This window comes from Colobus angolensis, unplaced genomic scaffold (assembly GCF_000951035.1).
Source record: "Colobus angolensis palliatus isolate OR3802 unplaced genomic scaffold, Cang.pa_1.0 Scaffold17, whole genome shotgun sequence".
Taxonomy (NCBI): domain Eukaryota; kingdom Metazoa; phylum Chordata; class Mammalia; order Primates; family Cercopithecidae; genus Colobus; species Colobus angolensis.
The window spans coordinates 15779124-15806045 of NW_012114821.1; positions in this window are offsets into that span (position 1 = coordinate 15779124).

Below are 26922 nucleotides of genomic sequence, written 5' to 3' on the forward strand. Positions count from 1 at the left end.
ACCCAAATGCTTCTTTGAGGCAGAATTGGATTAAAACCTGTGTGACAGGGTGATAGGTTATCATGACCTAATAAGCTTGTTTCGGTGACATTATTAAGAAGTTATAACTCATTTCCTGCCTCTATCACTTCAGTAATATCCTTTGAGGGCTCCATTTCCTAGGCAATACCCTGAGAAGGTTGGAATAAGGATCTCCAACTCTGATAGTCTACGACACACTGGTTCAATGGTCCATGAGAAGGCTGAGCATGGCAGTATCTTATGTCTCCCTCAAGCTTTGTTTGTCATGAATCCAACCCAACCCATGTCCCATATGAGAAGTAGACCTTGCGAGAGATAGAGATGACCTTAGGAATGAACTAGTCTTACATTCTCATTTTACAGAGAAGGAGATTAAGAGGCAAGAAGAGCAAGTGTCTGGCAATGAAGTCCACACAGTGAGTTGGTGGCAGAACCAGAATTGCAACTCCCTTCTCCATGTTCCTCCTGCTGGTTTGTGGGCTACGTATTGCACAATCAGTGGGATTTTAGGTATAAAAACATTAGTAAAGGAGGCAGAAATGGAAGCTTCTGGTGCAAAGAAGCCTCATCTTCTTTATAATTAGTTCCCTCCCTTCTTTGCTTTCTTCTTGTCTTTATTCCCTTCTTTCCGACTGCCCTTGCTTCTGTGGTTTTCCTTCTTTTCTTGTGCACTTGAGATATCGCAAGTGATGAGCAAAACAGGTGTGGCCTCTTCCTTCACTGGGCTTAGAGTCACATAAGAGACAGAGCAAGTAAAATATTACACTACAGTGCTACTGGCCCATAATCAGGCAACTGCAGAGTCTTAGGGGGTTATCTACTGTAGTCTTGGGGTGGCTGGATAGACTTCCCAAGGAAGGTGATGCTGAAGCTGAGGTCAAAAATTATGAGGATCAGTTATGTAAGTTAAAGGGTGAGGGGAAAGGGAGCCCAATAAGAGGGAGAGAGGGAAAAAAAAAGGAAAGTGAGAGAGAGAGACAGAGAGACAGAGAGAGAGAGAGAATATATGAGAGAGTGAGGAAGAGAAAATGGGAGAGGGAGAGAAAAGATATAATGAAGTATGTCTGGAGCACACCATATTAAAGGAGGGAGTGACAGAAAACATGAGGTGGGAATCAAATCATGCTGGGCTTTTTGGCCAGGTAAGGAGTTTGGTTTATAGTCTAAAAGAAGTAGTGAACCATGTACGACATATTGTTTTGGAGTATATGTGCATTGTGGAATGAGTTAATCTGGCTCATTAACACATGCATTGCCTCACATAGTTATCATTTTTGTGGTGAGAATACTTTATATCCACTCTCTTAGCATTCACTGTTTAAAGAATGCAATATATTGTTAACTATGGTCATCATGTTGTACAATAGATCCCTTGAATTTATTCCTCCTATGTAACTGAACTTCAGTATTCTTCGACCAATATCTCCGTACCACCCCCATCAACCAACCCAGCCCACAGTAACCACCATTCCACTGTCATCTACTTCTATGTGATTTTTTTTTTTTTTTTTTTCTTGAGATGAGTGAGCTCATGTAGTCTTTGTCTTCCTGTGCCTGGCTAATTTCACTTAACGTCCTCCAGGCTCATCCATGTTGTACATGGTAAAAACCTAACATTTTATCTGTCAAAAAAGGCATACATTGCTACCAGCTTTAAAAAAGGTAGAGATAGTGAACCAGTGGTGGGTTTTAAGAAGAGACATTGCAGGGATACTTCAGGGAAATCAGAGTGATCCTAATGCAGAACTTTTGAGTTTTAATATTGGGATAAAATTTTCATTTCTGGGGGGTCAAAGTTTAATATTCCCTCCTTACTTCAAAAAATAAGAATGGGGCCGGGCGCGGTGGCTCAAGCCTGTAATCTCAGCACTTTGGGAGGCCGAGACGGACGGATCACGAGGTCAGGAGATCGAGACCATCCTGGCTAACACGGTGAAACCCCGTCTCTACTAAAAAATACAAAAAACTAGCCGGGCGATGTGGCGGACGCCTGTAGTCCCAGCTACTCGGGAGGCTGAGGCAGGAGAATGGCATAAACCCGGGAGGCGGAGCTTGCAGTGAGCTGAGATCCGGCCACTGCACTCCAGCCTGGGCGGCAGAGCGAGACTCCGTCTCAAAAAAAAAAAAAAAAAAAAAGAAAGTCCTAGATAGGTTCTAAAGTTCAAATGCAATAATGTACGTAAAGCTTCTTGCTTAGTACCTGTTACATAAAAGACTGTCAATAAAAGTCATCTGTGAGAATGAGTATGGTGAAAGAACTTGGGCTGTTTCCACCTCCAAGCTCATTCTATTGCCAACATGTGATATCTCACTGGGGCATTTAGTTTTAGGGGAATTCTTTCTTTTCTTTTGCTTGCCAATGTTTTAATCTTCACATTTTTCTTCCTACCCCTCCTTCCCTCTTTCCTCCAACTGATGCCTTCATATGAATTCCAGGTAAACCCTGAGAGTTTCATACTCCAAATCTTCTGTGGAAGCTGACCTTCCTCTGGTAGATTACTTAGCTGTCCAGGAATACCTTGATTTAGGGATTAGCCAATGTAGTCACCAGACAGGCCTTTAGCATTATTTCCCCTGAAAGCCTGCGCAGGGGTGAGCAGCCTGATCTGGAACCTCTAGACATGTTTTTGGTTCATATAGCTTCTACAAGTGCGTTGTAAATTTCCACTAGAATTTTAGGAAAAACAAAACTGTGGAAAGAGAGGTTGATAGATACTTGAGAGATGTTGAAGAGAAGTGATATTTCTGATGCAAATTTATATGGGTTTTAGCTATTTTCAGCTGTATTTGCTACTCCCTATAGTATTTATTTGCTTTGTGGTTTTTAATTGACTGATCCCTGTGACCCTTTTTTTGGACTTGTGGCCACAGATTATTTTGAGTGTTGGCGGCATTTTTGGAGAGGATTGCCTTAGAAAGACAGACACAACACTCAAACCCTTAGGTCCTGGGTACAGCGGAGTGAAAGGTAGGAAGCAAGGAGAAGGGAAAGGAATGAACAGTTCTGTGTATTTATGATGGTGCAGATGTTGATACATTTTACATATATTAGCTCATTTTATCATCACAGTGATCTGAGAACGTAGATCTATTTCTCCATTCATTACAGATGAGAACACTGAGGCTCAGGTTAAGAGACAGTTCTAAATTTACATAGATAGGAAGAAATAGAAACGGAATTTGACCTGATACTTGTTTAGAGTAGAAATCCATGTCCTTTCCCATTGTTAGTTTGGGAAAAGCCATTTGGACACTAGAGAAGATTTCTGTACCAAGTAGTGGGATTCAACTAATAATTATTTACATTTTTTTGATGGGGGAGGGAGTTAATATTCTATTGTCATTTTTTAATTCTCCCCATTGAATTAGACTAAAAAGTCACTGGGACTTTCTGGGCTTCAGTTTTCTTTCTTTTTTCTTCCCTTTTCTTTTCTTTTCTTTTTTTTGAGTTGGAGTCTTGCTCTGTTGCCCAGGCTGGAGTGCAGTGACACAATCTCGGCTCACTGCAGCCTCCGCCTCCTGAGTTCAAGCAATGCTCCTGCCCCAGCCTCCTGCGTAGCTGGGATTACAGGTGCCCACCACCACACCCGGCTAATTTTTGTATTTTTAGTAGAAATGGGGTCTCACCATGTTGACCAGACTGGTCTTGAGCTCCTGACCTCAGGTGATCTGCCTGCCTCAGCCTCCCAAAGTGCTGGGATTACAGGCGTGAGCAACTGCTCCCGGCCTGCGCCTCAGTTTTCTGACCCATGAGAAGAAGTGACTAGATAAAGTCAGTGATTTCTAAACTGTGATATGTGGAATGGCAGGTCACCTTCCAAGGCAGAGGATACTGGAGAAATAGATGTACACATGGAGATGTTAGGGGTGGGTGGGCTTACAGGTCACCATAGCAGCAAGAGTTTCTCTACTTTCATTTCCTTTATATTTTATTCTGAATAATTTTGAAGAAAACATTTCACATTAAACATTAAAAAAGTGTTCACCTTTTACCTTTGTTATGACCCACAGTCAGGTCAACATATCTGAACTGACAAGCTTTAGATCTCAAAGCCCAGAAGACTCTGAGAGGCTCAAACAATGCAAACACGTGACTGCCAATGGGCCCCTTTATGTGAACAAAGAGTGAAGGGAAGCTGTGAGGAGGCAGAGAGGACAGGAGAGAGTTAGGGAGTTGTTTACTGGCTGTCGGTCAATTTGCTGATAATCCATTGTCAAAAGGCAATTCACAAAAACAAAAATTCCCTGAAAACCTATTCAGTGAAAATAATTTTGCCAAAGGAATCAATTGTCTGAATTCCCTGAAAACTATCAAACAATTTTTAGGCCAGATCTAGGACAGTTTGCTACTACTATTTCCTAGCATTGGCAGATGAGTTTTGCTTAAGGACTGTGGCAGAGGCAAGGGTGGAGAGATACAGGGATGAGGCAGAGCATAAGTCTGCAAAAATAACAAAGTCCATAAAAGGGAAGTCTAATCTTTAGGATACAAAATGTTGACTATTTCAAGTGTTCCAAGTCAAATGTAAAACATAAGAGAAATTGACTTCAAATTAACTGGATTAACAAATCCATATATAAAGTGTGCAGAGACATAGATTTTTTAACTTCTTGGTTATTATGAATAATACTGCTGTGACCATTTATGTATATGAGGTTTTTGTTTTTGTAGACATATGCTTTCATTTCTTTTGGACAGAAGTCTGGAAGTGGAATTGCTAGGTTACATGGTAAGTCAATGTCTACCTTTTAAGAAACTGTCAAACTATTTTCCAACATGGTTGTACCATTTTACATTTTCACCAGCAATGAATGAGGGTTCCAAGTTTTTCACATCCTTGCCAACTCTTATTATCTGACTTTTTAGATTTAACCATCCTCCTGAGTGTGAAGTGATGTCTTGCTGCTTTGATTCGCGTTTCCTAATGACTAATAATGTTGAGCATCTTTTTGTACGCTTACTGATCATTTAGAAAAATGCCTATCTAAATTCTTTACCCATTTTAAAACTGTGTTCTAAAATATGTACTATTGAGTTGTAAGAATTTTTAAAATATATTCTAGATACAAATCCCTTATCAGATAAATGATTTGCGAATACATTCTTCCAAGCTGTGAGTTCTCTCTTGATGGTGTCTTTTGAAGCAACAAAAATATTAATTTTGATTGAATCCAATTCATCCATTTTTTTCTTTTATTGCTTGTTTTGTGTTGTATCTAAGAAATATGCCTAGCCTCAAGTCATGAAGACTTTTCTCTTGTGTTTTCTTCTAAGATTTTTATAGTTTTGAGCACCTACATGTAGGCCTTCAGTCAATTTTGAGGATGTTTTTGTGTATGGTATGAAGTAGGTGTCCTAATTAATCATTTTGCATGTGAATGTTCAACTGTTCCAGAAGTATCTGGTGAAAAATAAACTTCTTTCCCATTTAATTTTCTTGACACCTTTATTGAAAGTCTATTGTCTGTAAGGGTTTATCCATTGATCTATATATCTATGCTTATACTAGTACCACATTTTCTTTATTAGTTTAGCTTTATAGGAAATATTCAAATTGAGAAGTGTAAGTCCTCTAATTTTGTTTTTAATTTTGAAAATTGGCTATTCTGGCTCCCTGGCGTTTCCATGTGAATTTTAAGATAAGTTTGTCAATTTCTGCCAAAAGCCCAGCTGGGAATTTGATAGGGATTTCATTGAATCTATAGATCTCTTTGGGTAGAATCATCATCTCAACACTATCAGGTCTTCAATACATGGACATGGGACATGTTTTCATATATTTAGCTATTCTTTCTTTCAAGAATGTTTTGTGATTTTAAGTGTAGAAGTCTTGTTCATCATTTGTTAAAATATTTTCCATTTTATTCTTTTGATGTCATTGTGAACTGAATTTTTTCTTAATTTCGTTTTCAGATTGTTCATTGCTTATACAAATACAATTGATTTTTGTGAAATTATCTTCTATCATGTGACCTTGCTAAACTTATTATTTCTAGTATTTTTAATGGATTCTTTGGATTTTCTAGATTCAAATCCTGTTGTCTTCTTCCTTGCTAGCTTGGGTGCTCATTATTTTATATGTTTGCCTGATTTCACTGGCTAGATTCTGTAATACAATGTTGAATAGAAGTGCCAAAGCAGACATCCTTGCTTTATTCTGAATCTTATGGGGGAAAGCATATAGTCTTTTACCATTAAATATGGTGTTAGCTGTAAATTTTTTGTAGATGCCCTTTATCGTGATGAGAAATTTTCCTTCTATTCCAAGTTTTGAAATCATGAATGCACGCTGGATTTTGTTGAATGTGTTTCCTGTGTCTATTGAGATGATTATGTATTTTTTTGATTTTTGATGTCAAAACAACATTGCATTCCTGTGACAAATCTCACTTTGCCAAGGTGTTTAATCCTTTTTATATGGCTTGCTAATATTTTGTTGAGAATTTCTTCATTGCTTCTTGGCTAATCTTTTTCCATTTAGTTATTTCCTCTCTGCTTTTAATAATATTCTCATGAGAAAGTAGCTGAAGATCAAAATAGTGAAGATTCACTGGAGTTGACCATGTTGGAAGGGAATTTTCTACACCAGGTGGAGGTGAAAGTGAGACTGTATCATAATTTTTCATAACCCACTTCTCTCAACCACCTTGAAATCCTGGATTTCTAGGCAGTATCTAAGCAGTGTATAAAGTCAGAATGGTTAAGAAATTATTAGGTGACCTTTGCCAAAGATGAATAAAAAAGATTAAGCAAGAGGATTTTTCTTTTTCACAAACTTTTGTTACTTTTTCTTCTTTGACTTACTGCAAACGAGATACTGTGCTAAGTGCTTTATATGTGTTATCCAGTGGTATACTTACCTTCATGTTGAAACACATGGAGTTCAAATAACTTGTCCAAGATTACCCAATCTACAATAGCAAGGCAAAGATTCAATGTTACCTGATGCTAAATCATAAGCTCTTATCCATTTTGTCAAGGAACTTCTTCTTCCCCTTCCCTTCTTTACTTCTTTCCTGTATCTTCTCTCTCTCCCTTATGTGATTCACATTTAATGAGCCTTTGCTATACTGGTAAAAATTAGTGTTATTATTTAACATTTATTAAGCACTTTTGATGGACCAGAAAATATGCTTTTTAATTAATGATTATTATCTTGTTTAATTCTTACAAGTATCTTTGAGGTATGTGCTTTCATTGGTCTCATTTCACAGTTGGGAAAACTGATGGCAAGAGTTTACATAAACTTTCCCAAGGTCACAGAGCTAGTAAATTATGGAATTTGAAGATCAGAACTGAATCCAAATAATCCTTTAATGGTATATGCTGTGGTTATGAAGAAAATATGACAAATGCACTAGACTTAAACTGGGAACATGTTTTAAAATGCTATTAAAGAGAATGAAGAAAATAAGCATAGTGTGTAGAACCTGCTTGGAACAATTAACTTCTCTTGGAGAAGCAGTAGGAGGCTCACTAAGAATGATAGATATTCATGATGTTAAAATAAAAGCAGGAGTTTGCTGATATGTGGCAGAGACAAGGAAAGGTCAAGCATTTCAGGTGAGAGGAACCTCACGGACAAAGACAAAGAAATGTGAAAATGGCCATCAGCTTCAAAGACCGGTGAGAAGTTCAGAGAAAAGCAATGCACAGTGGTGTGGGGAAACAGTGAGCAAGGATGTCCTAGATGCTGGGAGCTGGGGCCAGGTTGTGAAGGGCCCAAGCCAAGGTTTCAGCACCAGGACACCATTTTGAGTACAGGAATGACATGATCAACTTTGATTTGCAGGATTATCCCAAGATAGTGGCCAGGAGATCAGGGTAGCAGGGTCTGACAACAGCAAGAAAGATCAGCAGGTGCAGGGTGAATCTAGTTTGTTACTTTGACTACACCATGTGAATCTGGGGCAATGGATTCTTTCTATTTCGGGGGATATGATGAAATGAATTGTGTATAGCATTTAGAGGTGGGCCCAATTGTGTTCTGTCCCTGGGTTAATATGATTTCTCTCTGAAGATGGCTTCCAGGAAGAGAGATAAAAGTAGCTGATTCTTAAGGAGATGCTCAGTATAAAGCAGCTACATGGCATTATTGTCAAACACTTTCATATACACCTGGATTAAAAATACATGAAATATGTTTATGCCTGTGCATGTGTTTGTTTTGATTGCTTTATTGATCTATAATTTCCTAACAAAATTTACTCATTGTAATTGTTCAATTTAATTAATTTAGTAAATTTCTAGAGTTGTTACTCTACATACTCATCATACTGCAGTCCAGGTTTAGAACATTCCCATCACCCCCCAAAACTTCCTTGTGCTCATTTGCTGTTAATTCCTGCTCCTACTCCCAGTCATAAGCAAACTTGGTTTGCTTTCTGTCTCTACAAATTTGCCTTTTACAGATGTTTTGTATAAGTGAAATATTTAGTCTTTCTAGAGATTTCATGTAAATAATACATGTAGTCTTCTGCATGTGGCTTAGCTTAATATTTTTGAGCTCATCTGTGTTGTAGTATTAACTGGTAGTTTGTTGCTTTTAATTGCTGAGTAGTGTTCCTATATATGGATATGCCACATTTTGTATATGTACTCATCAGTTGATGACCTTTAGATGTACAGTTTTGCATAACATTGTTGTGCATTTCTAGGTCATGACTCACTAGAAATTTTATATCAACTGAGATTTCTTATTCTTTGATTAAATATTTTGAAAAAGCAAATAAACATGTGGCAAAGACCATATGAGGACTATAGAATATTCTATGCTATATCTAGCAGTCTCTATCTATCATCTATCTATCCACCCATCTATCTATTATTACTGTTTATGTTAGCATTCTAGAGCAAACAATTAAATTTCAACTGTAGGTCTCAAATTCCTGAAATAAAATTCTTTTTGTTATTTGATAATGATCAGAATAATTTAATTTCATTCATTCTACTATAGCTGGTAACCAGGATAGTGTCTTGTTCACCTTAAGAATATTTTTAGCAATGAGGCTGGAAACCAGCAACATATTTGATGGATGTTAAGTTGGAAATGAAATACACTAGAATTCTTTTATTTGTCATACTCAGGCTAATCATATTTTGATTATAATAAGAAGCTTGTTACCATTCAATTACCCTCAGGTGTTATGTCCTAGGGTCAGTGAAGTCAGTATCCTTTACTTGGCTTGGTGAAAGATCTCTCTCCTGGGCTTACCCTCATCACTCTGTCCTGAATCTCCTGTTCAAGAACAGGAACTCTGTCTGTCTTATTTATCAGGTCTTTATCTCCCAGAGGGCTAATTTCTAACTTTTATAAACTAAACTATAGTGCAGTCCCTACCATAGTAGTTGCTCAGTAAGGTTTGCTGTATAAATGGATATGTGCTAGGCAGACTGTTTAGAATTTGGAGGTCTCTTTGGGCAAGTGGCAGCTATTTTGAATGTATCGCAGATGGGTTGACATGAAATGACCACTTCCTGGCCCCATTTATAATTTCCACTTCTGTGGTAAGTTGTTGGGAAGAAACACCATGTGGGTCCCTTCATTTGCCCTGGGGAGTTCAGTGGGAAGCAGCCACTTCTCACCCACCAACTTTCTGTGGTTGGAGAATCTGGATCCCTAAATAGCCTAGATCCCTAAATAGCCTCTCCTTTGTGTGCAGAGTTCTAAACATGGCATCCTTTCCTCCTTCAGATCAAAAACTTTGCCTTCATGTCCAGTTCATGTGATGCTTGGCCTCTCAAGGCGGACCTGAAAAAGAAGCCAGATATAAAGACAATAATGGCAATAGTCTTCTCGCTTGTCTGCGTTCTCCCCCTTCCTTGAATCCCCACAGCTGCCAGGCCATTCTTCACAATGAAGCCAGAGTAATCTTTCCAAAGCATAGGTCCTATCATGCTATACCTTGCTTGAAACTCCATCCATGGCTTCCCTTTATTCCAAAGCCTAAACTGGCCAATTTAGCAAAATAGCCCCTTCCTAATGTGACTCCTTCCCAATTCTCCCTTTATTTCCCAGAGGGCCCTCATACCTGATTCCCCTAGTCCCTTTCCCTGCACCTTTGCATCATGTATACTCAGCAATACTGGCTGACTACAGACAGCGAGAGAACAATGAACACTCCGAGCAATGTCAACGTGGGCAGCTGGTCTACTCTTCGTGCCATATGCCCCTAGGAAGCCAGAGAGGGCAGCTATGGCTCTTGTTCTTCCCTTCATTGGTGTCAGTCCCCACATGCCCCCCAGAGTGGGAGCATCTCAGAACGTGCTGTCTTTGAACAACATCATCTCCAATTATTAACTACTTCATATTTCTCAAATAGTGATCTGATCACAACTCTGTGGAGAAACTGGCTGTGATGGGCTTACTGAGAGACAGTGTATGGGGCCACAAGAAAGCTCCTTCCAAAGGGACTTTTTAAGGATACATTTGACTCTTTGCAATTTTCAGTTTTTGTGCTGACTCTGGGTCTCTTAAGTGGATAACAGTCTCCTCCAATATAGGTGCAGTTCCTCAAGCTTTTTCAGGCCCTCATCATGTCCCTCCATCTGACAAGTCCCCCTGTATTCATGTCGTGGCTGATTTTGTTCATCTTCGAGCCTCAGCCCAAACTGCCTCTCCCTGGAAGCTTTCTCGGATCCTCCGCAGACTGCACTTAATTATTTACTCTTTTGTGTGAACAGCACAGCCTTCTATGCTCGAAACAAGATTCTCATTAGGAGTGGTAAAGTGTTGACTTCATAATTCTAATATTCCTTTTATCTTTACTGCTTGATGTAAAACAGAACTTTCTGTCATAAATGGGTCTATTTGCCCTGAAATATAGTTTCTACTGAAAAGGCAAAATAAACACGTAACTACTTCTTTTTAATTACCAATTTGGAAAGGGAGAAATTGTTTTTAAGAATCATTACAAATGGTGACAAATGAGGTTTTGTTTCTGGCTTTTTCTTTTTTGAGTCATTATGGACTCATGGCTCTAGTATATTCAGTATATTTTAATTTGCTATAATCACTACTCTTTTTAGTGTTTCAATCATCACAATTTGGGTCAGCAAGAGCTCCTTCCACCTGGTTCTTGTGTTCTTTTGATATGCCCAATTACTCTTTGAAAGCTTCTCTGCTTTCGAACATAACAATATGTTCTACGCGTGTTTTGTACCTTCCCTAATTCAGTCCTGAAAGCAGCCAGTTCTACAAGAACTCTTGATTTTACAAAGCAGAATCTGGTGCCAGGTGTGATTACTGATACTGGATGACATGGCTGCTAGGCCATTTCAATGAACTAAGATAGAAAATATGTAATTAATAAAACAAAAAGTTCATTTAACTGTCATCACTTCAATTTTAACATTAGTTTTATGCTTAATTTTTGATTTCATGATTGACTTTTGTTCACTTAGAACATCATTAATAGACTTCTTCATTTGCTTTCTTGAATGATACAAAGAGAATAGTTTCAAAACAACAATATGAATGTGAACATAAAATAGTCAGGTTTAGTTTAAAATTTGATGTGTTCTTTTGTCCATGAAATGTATCCCACTAAGAACGTACAAAGTGCTGTGTTCTCAAACATCTTGGGGAAAAAGTAATTGTTTCTCTGTGTGATAATATTTCTAAATTGATATACGGTTATATTTATTTGTCTTGGTTTATTTTTAATTTTAGAAATATTTTTAAAAATTAGCTTTACTTTTAATGAATAATGAAACCACATTATTCAAAGGGCATGATGGTATAGAAAGATATACGCAAGGAAGTTTTATTTCCATCTCTTTCCCCATATATTCCCAATGCATTTCCTATAAGGTAACTACTTTTATTAGTTTCTTGTTTACATTTTTCTATGTTCTTCATCTTCCTGTTTTTGCAGATATATGAAACATATAAAGGTTCATATTTTCTTCCCTCACACAAAAGGTAGCATATTATAACTCTTCTACACTGTCCTGTTTTCACTTTGCAATACACTCAGGTGAACTTTCCATTTTACTACATAGATATTGTCCTCATTCTTTTGACTAGCTGCATGTTACTCCGTTGTGTGAGTGTGTCACAGTTTAACTGTTCCCCACTGCTGAACACTTCAGTTGTTTTTAATGTTTTGATTTACAAATAATGCTATAATTAATGACCTTACGCATTTGTCATTTCATGCTTTTGCAAATGTTTCTGTAGGGTAGAATTAATGGGTCAAAGAGAAAGTCAATTGTAACTTTGCTAAACCCGTAAGCGTTTTATTTCTATGCAGTATTGGCTACCTTAAAAAGATTCAAAGTGAAGGAATAAATTTATTTTAAAAAGATATTTTAAAAATAAATACAAAGCAGTCATGTAGGATCAACAAGTCTAGAGATCTAATTGTATAACATGAGGGCTATAGTAACAAAGTTGTATTGCTGATGATATTTGCTAAATAATTAGATTTTAGCCACTCTTGTCGCAAGAAAGTAACGATCTGAGTTGCTAGATATGCTGATTTGCTTCACCGTAGTAACAATTTTCCTACCTATATGTATCCCATAACATCATGTTGTTAACTTCAAATGTATTTATTTTTAAAAAAGTAAACGGGCATTTTGATTTTTTAAATGCCAGGTTGCTTTAAGGAATTTAATCTACCACTATTCCTCTTCTAAGAAATAAAACAAAAACAAAAGTGAACTCAGCCACACCCCAATATGTCACACCCCTCTGTAATTTCTGAATTAAGTAAACCCATTTTTAATGAGTGGCAACCACATTCCAGTGCTGTGTTAGGTGCTAGGGATACAGAGGTGAGTTTGTCCTCATGGAGCTTGCAGTTAGGTGAGTGCTGAGATAGGCATGATACACCCAATGGCCCAAACAATAGTTTTGTTGTAGTTGTGATAGGGCCTGCAAAAAAAAAATGAAGGGTGAGATAAACTCATATAACAGTAGACTGTGTCCTTTCCTGGGGAGTGGGGTAAGACATTTCTGTGTGACATTTGTGCCAAGACCTGAAAGATGAGTGGCAATAGTGAGATAAGTAGTAAAGGATAGGGGAGAGAGGCAAGAAAGCCAATCAGGAAGAGGAACAAAATCTGCAGACTCTGGAGTCAGGGAAGAGGTTGTTGCAAGTGACAAAAAGCAGGTCAATGTGGCAGAGCACAGAGAGCCAGAATAAGAGGTATATGTGCTGCTGCTAAAGATGCAGGTAGGAGTTAGCTCTCTAAACAGCTCCCAGGAGGTAGACTGTCCTAGTGTATTTTTTGCTGCTCTGATAGAATATCATAGACTGGGTAATTCACAAACAATGAGAGTCCATTTGCTCATGGTTCAGGCTTGGAAATCCAAGAACATAACCCTGGCATCTGGTGAGGGCCTTCGTGCTGTGTCATCCCAGGGAGAAAGGTGGAAGGGCAAGAGAGCATGTGCATGTGAGAGAAAGGAAAAGAGAAAATCATCATTTTATTAGAACCCATTCTGTTGATAACACTCTCCCATGATAACACCATTAATCCGTTTGTAAGGGCAGAGCCCTCATGAGCTAACCATCTCTTAAGGGTTCTACGTGTCAACACTGCTGCACTGGGGATTAAGTTTCCAACACATGAACTTTGGAAGGCACATTCAAGCCTTATCGTAAATTTTCTGAACTGTTGCTTTCCCAGCAGCACCTAGAACATAGCTGGCTACAGAGCTGGAATGCACTGAAGTATATCTGAGTTAACTGTGGGTCAGTTATTTGAGCATCATTTGGACCCCTAATGTCTTAAATTAAATGGGATCATTAGGGGGCACTGCTGTCCAAGAATTGCTGCTTTTAAACTACCACTTAAAATCAAGGTACGAACGAATATGCAGACAAACGGTGTTTCACATGAAGAGTGTTAGAGTGGAAAAACCTTCATGTCACCTGACGCAATATCCTAGAACACTTGGTTAGTCTGTGTAGTGCCAGGAAGCAATGGTACATCCCAACCACCACCATGATCTTTTCATGCATCATTCCATTTCATTCTCAGCAGCTCTGAGCAGCTTAAATTTGCCTTTCTACAGCCTTAGCAAGATAGATCCTCTCTATTATTGGGGATAATTAGTAGAATTATGACTTTATTCTACCTTCTGGGAATAAACAAGTAAATTTCTTAGGAAAGAAACCAAACCAACCAACCAACCAAATAAAAAATCCATTCAGGTTAAGGTGTGAAGGTCTGATAACAATCTAGGGAGGATTTAAAAAAATTTATTTTAAGTTCTGGGATACATGTACAGGACGTGCAGGTTTGTTATACAAGTAAATGTGTGCCATGGTGGTTTGCTGTACCTATCAACCCACCACCTAAAGATTAAGCCCTGCATGCATTAGCTATTTAGGGAGGATTGTTTTTACCAAGGTATTTGTACCTTGATAGTTTACTACCTCCACAACCATCACTACCACTACTAAATGAAGACAAATGACATTTACTCAGTGCTTTCAACATACATCCTGGCACCACACTGAATACTTTGTATGGATTAAATAATTTAACATTCACAACAATTATAGGAGGTGGGGATAGTTGTTATTTGGATATAGAGATAATAAAACTTGGCTATGGAAAGGTTAAAGAATGACAGACCCAGTCCTAACACTTAAACAACAACACCATGAGGTAGGAACTATTGCTGTCCATGTCTTACAGATGAGGGACCTGGGTCTTATGGTTAATAAGCTGCAGGCTGGGGTTTGGAACCAAATTATCTTAACTAAGAAGATTATTCACAAGCTCTAGTGCCACAGACATTGTGAGGTGAGGGAAGGTTATGCTTGCCTTTGTTTCAAGGGTGAGTGCCTCACTACTCTGAGCTCAGCCTCCCAAATTAGGGCATTCTACCCAGGCTCGCTACCTACCTGGTTAGTTACGAGGATCAATGAAGATAAAGTGGAAGTGTGTGGGCATTTGGTTGAGTGTTTAACAGATCCTGCGATGCGTTCAGTCCTAGCCTGGCACTTACTATCTGCGTGACCTCATCTAAACACGTGGAACCCTCTGGACTGTCCTCACTCGTTTCTTTTGACCCTGCAGCGGTATGTGCAACATTCCGTGAGTGAACAGCTAACAACTCGCCTTTGTTCTGTCTGCAGTCTCACTTACTTTTCCCATTCATTTTATGAAATTGGTAAAAATATGGTATCCATTTGGCAGAAGAAACTAAGGATGGGGAAATTTAAGACATTTGCCAAAGTTACATCCTAATATGTGTAGGAGCCAGGATTTGAACGCAGACAGGCCTACCTCTTCTTGTCCCACCAACACCAATGTCTTTGAAACCAGACAAGTCCGGGTTCAAATCCAAGCTTTGCTACATGCCAGATGTGTGTTACCACAAGTTGTTTAGCATCTCGGAGCCTCAATTTGCACATCTGTACAATTCTGGGGTAATATGGTCACTAGTGGCAGAGTGGGAGATGGTTGATGCAAATGCTTGTGTTTAGAGCCTGGCACATAATCAGCAGCTAACAAATGTTAGTTTCCTTTTAGTTGGAATGTTGGTGAGATAAATTGCCCTCTAAAGGCTGACACGGTAACTGCCTACCTCAGTCCACCAAGTGAGGCTTGAAGGAATTAAGTTGGGCAGCGTTAATTGATCATCTTGTAATTTCCACAACTAAGTTCATCTATATCATAGACTAGTTACATTTGTCACTTACATTTGTCACTTCATGGGGCCTGATAAGTACATTGTATCTTTGCTACTAAAATGGGATTTATCTCGTTAAAACTAAGGAGTTCTGCAAACAGCCTATGGTGTTTTAATTCTGGCAGGCTGTATTTAATCAGAACCATTGCATATGTGCCTACTGACAGTGTTTCTTTTGGATCAAATTCTCCACTTAATGTGCCGTGGGATTGCACTGTTGACTGAAGTTGATGGGAGACTCGTCAGGAAGTAGTTTGCTGGAAGCTGAGTGGTTACTGTTTTCATGGCTAGTTATCTGAGCTTTTATTCTTTCTGTTTAAATAAATCCTTGATAGGAGACAATGGTTCTATCTTTCCTTCAATGACTTGTACTTACACCCATTTTCTTCATTCATTTGACACTGATTTATTGGGGTTCCTGGTAGGTAGACACTATACCAGGTAATGGGTGATACAGAAATGATGCTTAAGAGTTTGTCCCTGAAGTCTAGGGGAAAAAGATCTCAGGATGTGGAGGTCAGGGATGGTGCAGTGAATCGCAATGTTGCCAAAGTTGAAATTAAACATTTGTATGGTTTATGGCCCAATGGCAAATGTCCTAGGAGGAGTTAGGCTGACCTTGGTTAAAGTTCCTACTCCTCCATTTTCTAGCCATGTGCCCCTGGGAAAATTATAACTTTAGTGAGCTTTAGTAAAGTAGGTAAACTTTACTTGAGTGGTAAAATTGGGATGATAATGTTTACTATATGGTGTTGATGTAAAGATCTAAGGAGATCAAGTATGTAAAATGCAAATTAACTGGGTGATGCTGGACAACTTAGTCTTGTAGAAATACAATTATCTCATCAGAGGGGTACTATTCTTTTCTACTTGATCTCAGATATGATACTTTACATGTATTTTCACCTCTTAATCCTAGAAGCAGTTCTATGATGCAGATTTTTTTCCTTATTCTATTGTTATGATCATGTACTTAGCCCTTCTCCCTCTTGATGGTGAATTCCTCTGAGAGTAAGGGATCCCTTATTAAATGTTTCTGCAACCTCCCAGTCTAAAACACACAGTGAATGCTCCATAAATAATTATAGAATGAATATGTTGAGTAATTTGGAGGAAAATATATCATTAATTTAACTCTTACCATGTACTAAGTCCTAAACATGGCACTAATTTAGTTCTTATAATAACAATAATAATATGAAATAATAATAGCTTTATGTATATTTTTCAGATAGAGAAACTGAGGCAGAGATAGGCTAAGTGCCTTCCCTAATGTGTTACTCTTAGTAAGTGGCCAAGCCAGGATTTGAATTGTAACAGCTGGCTCCAGAGGGCTTGCTTCTAATCACTATAAGGCACTCCCTGCTGGTAATGAGAATAAAGTTTGTAAGATCCTTTTACATTAGTCTGGTGCTTCGGATAAAGAACTTATCTCATTTGACTCTTTAGGAAAGGCATGGCAAGTATTCTGATCTCTACTTGACAGCTGTGGAAAGTGATGTTCAAAAGTTAACTGACATCTACAAAGTCACACAGGTAATATACAGTGGAACATAGTATGCATTTTATTTTTATTTTGGCAAATTAAATTATTTTATATATGATTTGATATCTTGTACTTTCACTCACCTTTAATAGTAGTAATTTTGCCATATCACAAAATAAAAAAAAAACATGATTCTTATAAACTACATCATGGTATATCTTACGGATATGCATTAAGTTTTAAACCACCTCCCTGGAAAGATAGTATTACTTTTGCTTTTATTAACATCCTTTTTCATAAACTTAGATCTTTGTCTGGATAAATCATTACTTCCTTAGAACAGACTAATTCTTAGAAGTGGGTTACTGGGTCAAAGATTGTAAACTCTTGCCTGACTATTATCAAATTGCTCTCCAAGACATGTAACTACTTAATAGTTGTTGAAAGCTGAATGAAATGGAAAGGCTTTTATCCCAGCAGTGTATGAAATCTCTTCTGTATTAGTCTGAGTTTGGTGAAGAAAATAGAACCACTACAAGTTTTTTAGGGAAAACAGTTTAATACAGAAATTAGGGCTTACATAAGTATGGGAAGAGCAGGGAAATGAAGGTCCAGAAGGCTTTATCCAGAAGCACTTCAGCCTAGAGCACTGGAGCTGGTAGAATTGGAGCTGGCAGAGAGATCTGAGAAGCTGTCATGAGGGGTCAACATAATTGTAAAGTTGGAACGCATGGAAAGGTCTAAAATGGCACTGTCTCTGGCCACTAGGATCTCTGGCTTCGCATCGCTTCTGCTTTCCAAATCTCCTGTGAGTTATTCCCATTGGCAAACTCTAACTCTGAGTCACACGGGGAGGGGATTCTAGGAAATGCAGTTCCTGCCTTAGAAGTGAGGGGTGACCATGCTGAGCTAACTGACAACCCTGGAGATGTCCTTTGTACACTCAGCAGAACTTGATAGGACCTTTTATGACCCTTTGGCAATATGAAAAGAAAGATGTGGCTGTCTTGTTTTATTTTGCATTTTTATTGTGAGTGTGACTTTTTTTTCCTTTCATGCTGTTATTGGTCACCAACTTATTCAGCAAATATTCCCAAGCATCTAGTAGAAATTGGTCATAGTTTTCGGCTTTGGAGAAACTGGTGAATAAAGCAGGCAGTCTCTGCTTTCATAAAGCTTACATTCCAGAACAGGGCTATTAGGAAAGAAGTAAGTAAAGGAACAAGATACTTTCAGACAGTAATACATAAACAATCGTGGATGATTTTGAAATGAGCAAAAGAGATTACTGAATATTGTGTCAGTGAATCTGGAGCAGCTGGAGATTATCTGGTACTATAGGGATGTAAGTCTTTGCCTTCCACTTGGCTATTTTATAGCTGTTGAGATAGAAGTTAACTTGTAGAAAACTGGTAATAAGGCAATTAATTCCTGTACATAGAAATGCAAACTGCACCTGGTGGAATGCAATTGATTATCACCTTATGGATATTGAACATTTTTGCCGGTTTGCATGGGTTTGTAAATTTATTTTAACATTGTTCATCTGAATATCCATGTGTGGCACTGGTTGTAACATCTCACTGGCTACCTCATTAATGATCGAGCTAAAAAAATCTTTTATGAAGTTATTTATTTATGAAATTAAATTTAAATTGACAGATAAAATTGTATGTATGTGTCGTGTACAACATGATGTGCTGAAATACATGTGCACACACTATATATCATATATATGATACATATATATTAGTGGAATAGTTAAATCTAGCTAATTAACAAATGCATTAGCTCACATAGTTCTCCTTTTTGTGGTGAGTTATTTAAAAATATCTTTGATATATATTCATCTTACATGTGCATGAGGGTCATAACTATAGCTCTTATTTATTTATTTATTTATTTATTTATTTATTTATTTATTTATTTATTTATTTGAGACAGGATCTCACTCTGTCACCCAGACTGGAGTGCAGAGGCATGATCATGGCTCACTGCAGCCTCAACCTACTTGGCTCAAGCAATCCTCCCACCTCAGCCTCCCAAGTTGCTGAAATTATGGACATGCACCACTATACCCAGCTAATATTTGATTTTTTGTAGAGACAGGGTTTTGCTTTGTTGCTCGGGCAGGTCTTGAATTCCTGGGCTCAAGCGAGCCATCTGCTTGAGCCCAGAAGCTGCCCAAATCTGCCTTGGCCTCCCAAAATGCTGGGATTATAGGCACGAGCCACTGTATCTTTTAAGAGAATGTACCCCTTAACAGTTTGAAACAAATAAAAGAGCAAAGTTATTTCAGGTAGTAATATATATCACCAAGAGGACAAGATGGAGGTTGTGCTAGAGATCACCTGTGGGAGTGTGGGGAAAACGCTAATTTGGATCAGGTGGTCAGGGAAGGCCTCACTGAGGAGGTTGCATTTGAGCTGAGATTTGGGTGGATAAAGGAAATGGCCCTGTGCAGACAGGAGGGCAGAGTGTTCCAGGCAGAGGGAACAACTGTGCAAAGGCCCTGAGGCATATTCTAGAAACCAACCATGGAGGGTCAGGAGGTTCATGGCAGAAAGTGCAATCAAAAAGGCTGGTGGGGGCTAGATTATGTTGGGCCTTTTAGGCGAATGCTGAGGCATTAGAATTTTATTCTAAGTGGCATGAGAATTCATTGTAGTTTGATACAGTGGAGTATCATAACCTGATTTGTATTAGAGAATGGGTTTGTGTATCTTCTTCTATGAGCATTGAATTCTCATTTTGCTCCACAAATTATTATCGAACAAGACATTTTAATTAGCTTATCATGTCTTATCATGCATAAAAATAGAATTTTATTTTGATTAATAATTGTAAACAAATGTAATCATGAAAGTTACACACAATAATTGAGGCAACATTTGCAAAATAAACAAATGCACTAAGAGGAAATAAAATCTTTAGCTTTTGGAAATATGGAACACAGCTCATAGACTATCGTCTTTCATTTCTAGAGCATCTCAGGGTCTTGACCACCTCAAGTCAGGTGAGATACCTTACAGGATGTCTCCTGATCTGATCAGTCTATGAGCATTTGGTGACCTACAGAATATCCCTGTGACATCTGTTCACTGGGCAACAGCAGCTCACAGGTACAGTTTGCAGGCAGCAGGTGCCAGCGACACCTGAGGCTTTCACCCCAAACCCAGTTCATTTCAGGTCACACATCTGTTCTTCTTTCCTCTGAGAGACACCCACTGGGAAGGCTCTTCCGGCTTGGCAGTCCCAGGGGTAGGTGGTAATCTCCTCCCCCCATTTCCCAACAAGAAGAAATTTACCAGTAGAAAAAAAGCTTGTACAAATAAAGCAAGAGGAAATTCAGTGGAGATACTCAGAGGCTCGTGTGATAGAGGAGAAGGAAATGGGCATTTTTTTTTCTAGACTTAGTATGAAATAAGGATCAATTCTTTACTTAAGGATTGCTATTAAATATTTAAGTCAATGGAGTTAGGTACCTTTCAGAATGAGACGTGAGGTCAGGGAAAGCCCTCCCTCTTAGATGGATGCTAACTCTCATCTTATTAAAGACAAGTACAGCCAGTGGGAAGGGGACTGAGACCCACAATGGGGTCCCTGGGGTCCACATTTCTATTGATAAAAAGAGCTGGATTCTAGAATCAAGTCATAGTTGTCCTGGGCTTGAGTCCTCCAGGCAAATTATAACATCTCTCTGAATGACCTTTCCTTGTCTGTAAAAGGAAGTCACATAAAGAGAAGACTCTAGCATGGTGAGAACTTGATAGTCTTGATGTATCTACATCATCCCAGAGAAATTCACAGCACCCACTTTTATTCTGAAAGATTTGTTCTGTCCTGGTTTCAGTGACAAATTATGTGGTCACCCTACCCTTGTCACATGGGATCTGGCCCCAGCTTGGGGGATACTCGTTCACTGTGTTTCTGGTTGTCAGTGTGGGTGGAGAGATGACATCTGGTCAGATGTCATTTTCTGGCAGTTCTATAAAGAGAGATAAGTATTATTATTGTAGCAGTAGTATTATTGTTGTTATGGTTATCATCATCTTGTGTGGGGGATAAAGAATTTTGCTGAAAAAAGGGCCTTGGTGTAGAATCACCATTGCTATTATTTTTGTTAAATATTTTATTTAATTTTTCCGTAAGTTTTTGGGGTAAAGGTGGTATTTGGTTACATGAGTAAATTCTTTAGTGGTGATTTGTGAGATTTTGGTGCACCCATCACCTGAGCAGTATACACTGCACCCACCCTATTTGTAGTCTTTTATCCCTTGCCCCCTCCCATCCTTCCCCCCAAGTCCCCAAAGTCCATTGTATCATTCTTATGGCTTTGTGTCCTCGTAGCTTAGCTCCCACATATCAGTGAGAACATACGATGTTTGGTTTTCCATTTCTGAGTTACTTCACTTAGGATAATAGACTCCAGTCTCATCCAGGTTGCTGCAAATGCTGTTAATTCATTCATTTTTATAGCTGAGTAGTATTCCATCATTCATATATATATATATATATATATCAATCATAGTTTCTTTAGCCACTCATTGATTAATGGGCATTTGTGTTGGTTCCACAATTTTGTCATTATGGATTGTGCTGCTATAAACATGCATGTGCAAGTATCTTTTTGTATAAAGACTTCTTTTCCTCTGTGTAGATAGCCAGTAGTGGGATTGCTGGATCAAGTGGTAGTTCTACTTTTAGTTCTTTAAGGAATCTCCACACTGTTTTCCATAGTGGCTGTACTAGTTTACTAGAGTCACCAGTTAGAACAGGTAGAATCATGTTAGCCAGGGTGTTTTACAGGAGGAAAGGAAATAATTTTTGCATGTCTGCTCTAAGCCCTGCTTTGTGCTTGAAATTCCCTATGCATTTCAGTTCAATAGTGTTTTAAAATCCGTATTTCCAGACTAGGCTTTTCTCCTCTTGGTTGTAGATATGGCTTCAGCATTTCTTAGCTGGGTGATACCAGGAAGATCACCGACCCCTGTGGACCTCAATCTTCTCATTTGAAGGAGGGAGTCCAAATTCAATCGAGGTGATCAGGGGATAAGCTAAGAATGTGATTGTAATTAAGAAAAGCTGTAATTTTACTACTGCTCTTGTTATTTGAAGAAAGAATGTTTACAGATAGATAGGCTTTGAGATAATGCCACTGAGACACCACTGCTGTACCTCCAACATGGCTGTTTCATGACCTCGTGTAAAAAGACTTCTCACGCCGACCCTGTTCATGAATCATAACCAGAGGTAGGGCTTGACCACAGAGGCTAGTGACACCATTGGACTCTGGTTTTGCATTCTGGATTCGGAAGCTGGTAGGATTGAGAAGTGGTTTTGCTGCTGGCTGCTCTGTTTTTGCCTTGTCTTCTCTCTCTAGCACATGACAGGATCTGGCAGAGGTAGTGGTCAGGGGAGTATGATGGAGGAAGTGACCTTTTCTCTCATTGGGGAGATTTGCTGCATTGAAACATGAAGTGCAACTTCACATGGCTGGGCCATAGCTGGCCGGCAAAGGGCAGTGTGTTGGCAAACAAAAGTGTTCTTATTTTTCTGTCAATGAAAATTCAGTAAACCACAGGAAGAGATGACAGTACTTCTCCCACTTCGTTCACATGAATAATAATAAACTCCATTGTAGAGCAAGCCTTGGGGCATTATCTGATGCTGCTATTTCTGCTGGCCAGAATGTGCACATCTCCCACATGACTCAGGGTTGTACGGCCTCCTTCCCAGTGGGTGACTGACTGTTTAGCATTCTGCAGATTCTCAGCTTTGCCCTGGATATTCAGCCACTCAGAATGAGCATAGCTACATGGGCCTCAACCCTTCTGACGTGGGAAATGGTTCCAGGGGGCATTTAGGTTACACTGGGCTTTTCTTTTGGTTTTTAAATATCCAGTGACTTTTTGGTAAATCAAATTCACACACACACACACACACACACACACACACACACACACACTCCTCGGTGATTAAAATTTCCAATAAATCAGAATTTATAAACACAGCTTTGTAGGGCGAAGGGAAAGTAACAATGTTTGAGGTCTATACCATGCAATAGACCTTATGCTAGATGCTTCCCATATGCTACCTTGTTAACTCCTCCCTGCATGTTTCAAGGTAGGTGTTATCATCCTTTTTTGTATTGATGGGAAATTGAGGTTCAGAATGATTAAATTATTGGCCTAAGATTACCACAGATAAAAAGGACGGGTAGGAAGGCAACACCAATTGAATATCAACTGCATGGCAGGCACAATGCTAGGCTTCTTATATGTATTTCCTTTTTGAGTTCACACAAATTTATGAGGTGAGTATTATTATCTTATGGACAAAAATATCAGAGTTCAGAGAGTAACTAGAGTTGTCTCCTGTCACAGTGGAATGCAGTGGATTAGAACAATGGTTTTGTCCACATCACCATGGTTATGATTCCACTTTTAGGAGCCAGAGACCATTCATAAACAAACAGGCTTATCTCAAGATGTGATCAAAGAAAGGAAGCCAGCCAGAGCTGACTTTGCACAAGCTCCCGTGCCCATGTAAAAAAAAAACCAAAAAAAAAAACCAAAAAAAAAAAACACACACACGAAAAAGCCCAACTTGTGTTCAATCTTAATCTTTACTTTCTTAGAAAACTGTGAAGGCATACTGTGTACATAACATTGCAGAGGGTACTAGCGTTCCAAACAAAGATTTTAGTGCATGTGTAACAAAACAAGATGCATATGTGTTCATTATACTGAGACAAGTCAGTGAAGTAATGCCATTTTAGAAGCACTTCAGAAACAGATTGACTGAATAGGAGTTGTTGGTTAATGAAACTATACTTGATGATATCCTCCACACTCTCCAAGCATTTCAGTAATAGGTATTTAAATACATGTACTTGGAAAACTTTCTTTTCTTAACAACAACAGGTGAATTTCCAAATATAGAATGCAGACCTTTTTATTTCTTAAAAATGTTACCATCCGTCAAACATTAACGGAGTCAAGATCATGCTGTACATATCTCTAATTTTTATCATAACTCTAAAGTATTATTTTCTACACATTCCAAGAGTGGAACCTGAGACTGAGGGAGATTAAGCAACTTGAAATTTCAAGTCTTACTTGATGAATAACTGATGGATGATGGAGCCAAGATGGTGAATTCAGGTCTGTTTCAGAGTTTGTGTGCTCTGTGCTTCTGTGATCTGCTTATATATGCACAAATAAAGCTTACTCCTCAGCTCAGATTTTGGAACCTTCTAATTGGGCTTTGCTTTAAAACTCATGAAGCACTTTGCAATAGTCTCAAATATTAGCCGTAGAATTTGGGGGCCTAGTTATTACTCTTCTAGGGCCTAGTGACCTATATTTTATTTATAAATTTAGGTTGTGATCTCACAAAAAAATGCAACTATGTACCTTCTCCACCTACACTTTCCCTTCTTCTGCAAGAGCATGGAGTGCCTAACATATAGTAGGTGCTCAGGAAGTGTTTGTTGAATGTAATGAGATCTTTGCTTCACCTCTTTGTGTTTTTGTCTAAGAGAATACTAGAAGCAGGCACCAAGAAGGGAAGAACACTCATGACAGCAAGATGTGGCAATTAACTGGAAGGAAACAGAAACATAAAAACTATAAAAAGTAGACATAAGATTTCAAAAGCATGAAAATTGGGTTATTCAAGGTTGGGGCCAATAACCCTGGACATGCCAATAATCTTAGTAAAGTTCCTCCTAACCTTTTTCACAGTACAGCACTCATGGAAGAGTAGCTGTTTGTTCAGTACACTAGGATAAATAGAAGAGGTTGCTCTCTGCAGAGTTCACTATCCTTGGGCTCTGGCCAGCTCAGCTCCAGCCTCCCTGAGTACTAAGTAGATCAACATCTTGGCACAGCTGTGCCATGGGTCCTAACACGTTGGTTAGGAAGCACCGTATTAGATAGTGCCATAAAGCTACACAATAAGGGGCAATGTCTTTCACTTCTGCACCCCTAGTGCTTGATATCATTCAGTAGCCCTCAAATGTACTAAATTGAATATACTAATTGTTGAATTAAATGAAATGTTGACTTTGCATTTTTCAGAAAAGACAATATTTAGCATGCTTTGTTCAAGAAGATAAAGTGTTGTATAATAATGCGTGTTAGAAGAATTTTCAAATGAAAGCTAAAGAGATAGTTGCCCAGTGTGGGGGATTAACACAATGTTTCTCAGACAGTCAGTGGCAAAACAACGAGAAGGCACTTTTTTTTTTTTTTGGAACACTGCAGTCCTTTTGCTTGGGAGGTTCAGGTCGAGTGAACAGAGCTGCCAGTGGTTTACAGTAGATAGGCCACCATAAGTAGTGTGCCATGCAGACATCCAGAGTTTATTTCTTTATGTGCTAAGAAATGGGAAGGCGATAGTCAATGAGCATTGTACACTGCATGGTCTGGATTCTATTTTAGATTTGTGATGATCAGATGCTATTTTGTGATTGCATTCATTTTTAACCTAAAAACTTTGAAATGGATATTTCCAACGTCAAAATTAGAGGAGACTTATGTAGTTGTGTGTATGTGTGGTTTCTGTGTTGGAGACTAACTTGGAAACCATTGCAAACTGATGATAGCAGCCGTTACGATTTGACTAGTCTGGCATGAATTTTTTCCAAAGATATGCAACGCCAATCATCCGAAGACCACTTACTTAACAGAAAAAAAAAAAAAAAAAAGAAGAAAAATAATGCTCTTGAAGGGGAGAGCTAAAGCAAACCTGTAAGGGCTTTTTATGGTCCAAATTTTCTTTGGCAAGAGGCACTTTCTTAAAAGTGATACAAGAGGGCTGAGGTTCTGTTTTTTTCTATTTTCTTTATAACTGTACTCATGGGAAGTTGCAAAAGCTGAACAGAAAGTATGAAATCTGGAAGTTTAAAAAAAGGCACAAAACCTCCCCAAAGTGGCCCCAAAATGACTGATACTGAGAAACAAAGGACAGTTTGCACATTTTTAAATGTGCCAAATCTCACTCATTTGGGTGATTTTCTGTTTTTATGTTTGTTTGTTTTTTGATTTTTTTTTGTGCTCATGTAGGATATTAAGAAAGCCTATAGATTATTGCTTAGGCCACTTCCTCACAGATTCTTTCAGTATCATGAGAATTCTTCTTGTTGTTTATCAGTAATAAAAAAGTTCCGGAAATACCACCTTGAACAGAGCAAGTCATGTGGATGTTGGATCTGATGCGCAGGAGATACTGGCAGATGTAATTGAGCAAGGTTCAAGACAATGACACTCTGGTGCAAGTCATAATCATAACCAGATTTGGTTTGCATAGGTGACTGAGATCACCTCAGCCTCATCTCAGGAAGTGGCCACCTTTGGAGAGTCTGAATATCATGGTGGGCACAGAACTCTACCATGTCACTAGATGAATGACCTCGGATGTCACTTCAACTCTGAGCTTTAGAACTTGTCAACTGTAAAGTGGGGCACTTCACTGAGCTACTTCACTGAACTACTTCATTGAATTGTGAAAATTAAGAAAATTGAGCAAATATGAGCGAAGGATTTGGCCCATAGTAAACACTATGACTGTCCGTCTTCTACCATCTTTCAGTAGATCCAGTGGAATTATGTGGAGGTTGATAGGCACTGAAACCAAGAATATATGAGCATCTATTCTGTGCAAGATGTGTGCACTGAACTCAATCCAGGACTGAAGGGGACAGGAGGAAGGTAAGGGGGCTCACATTTGTTCATTACCTGTGTCAGGCTCTGT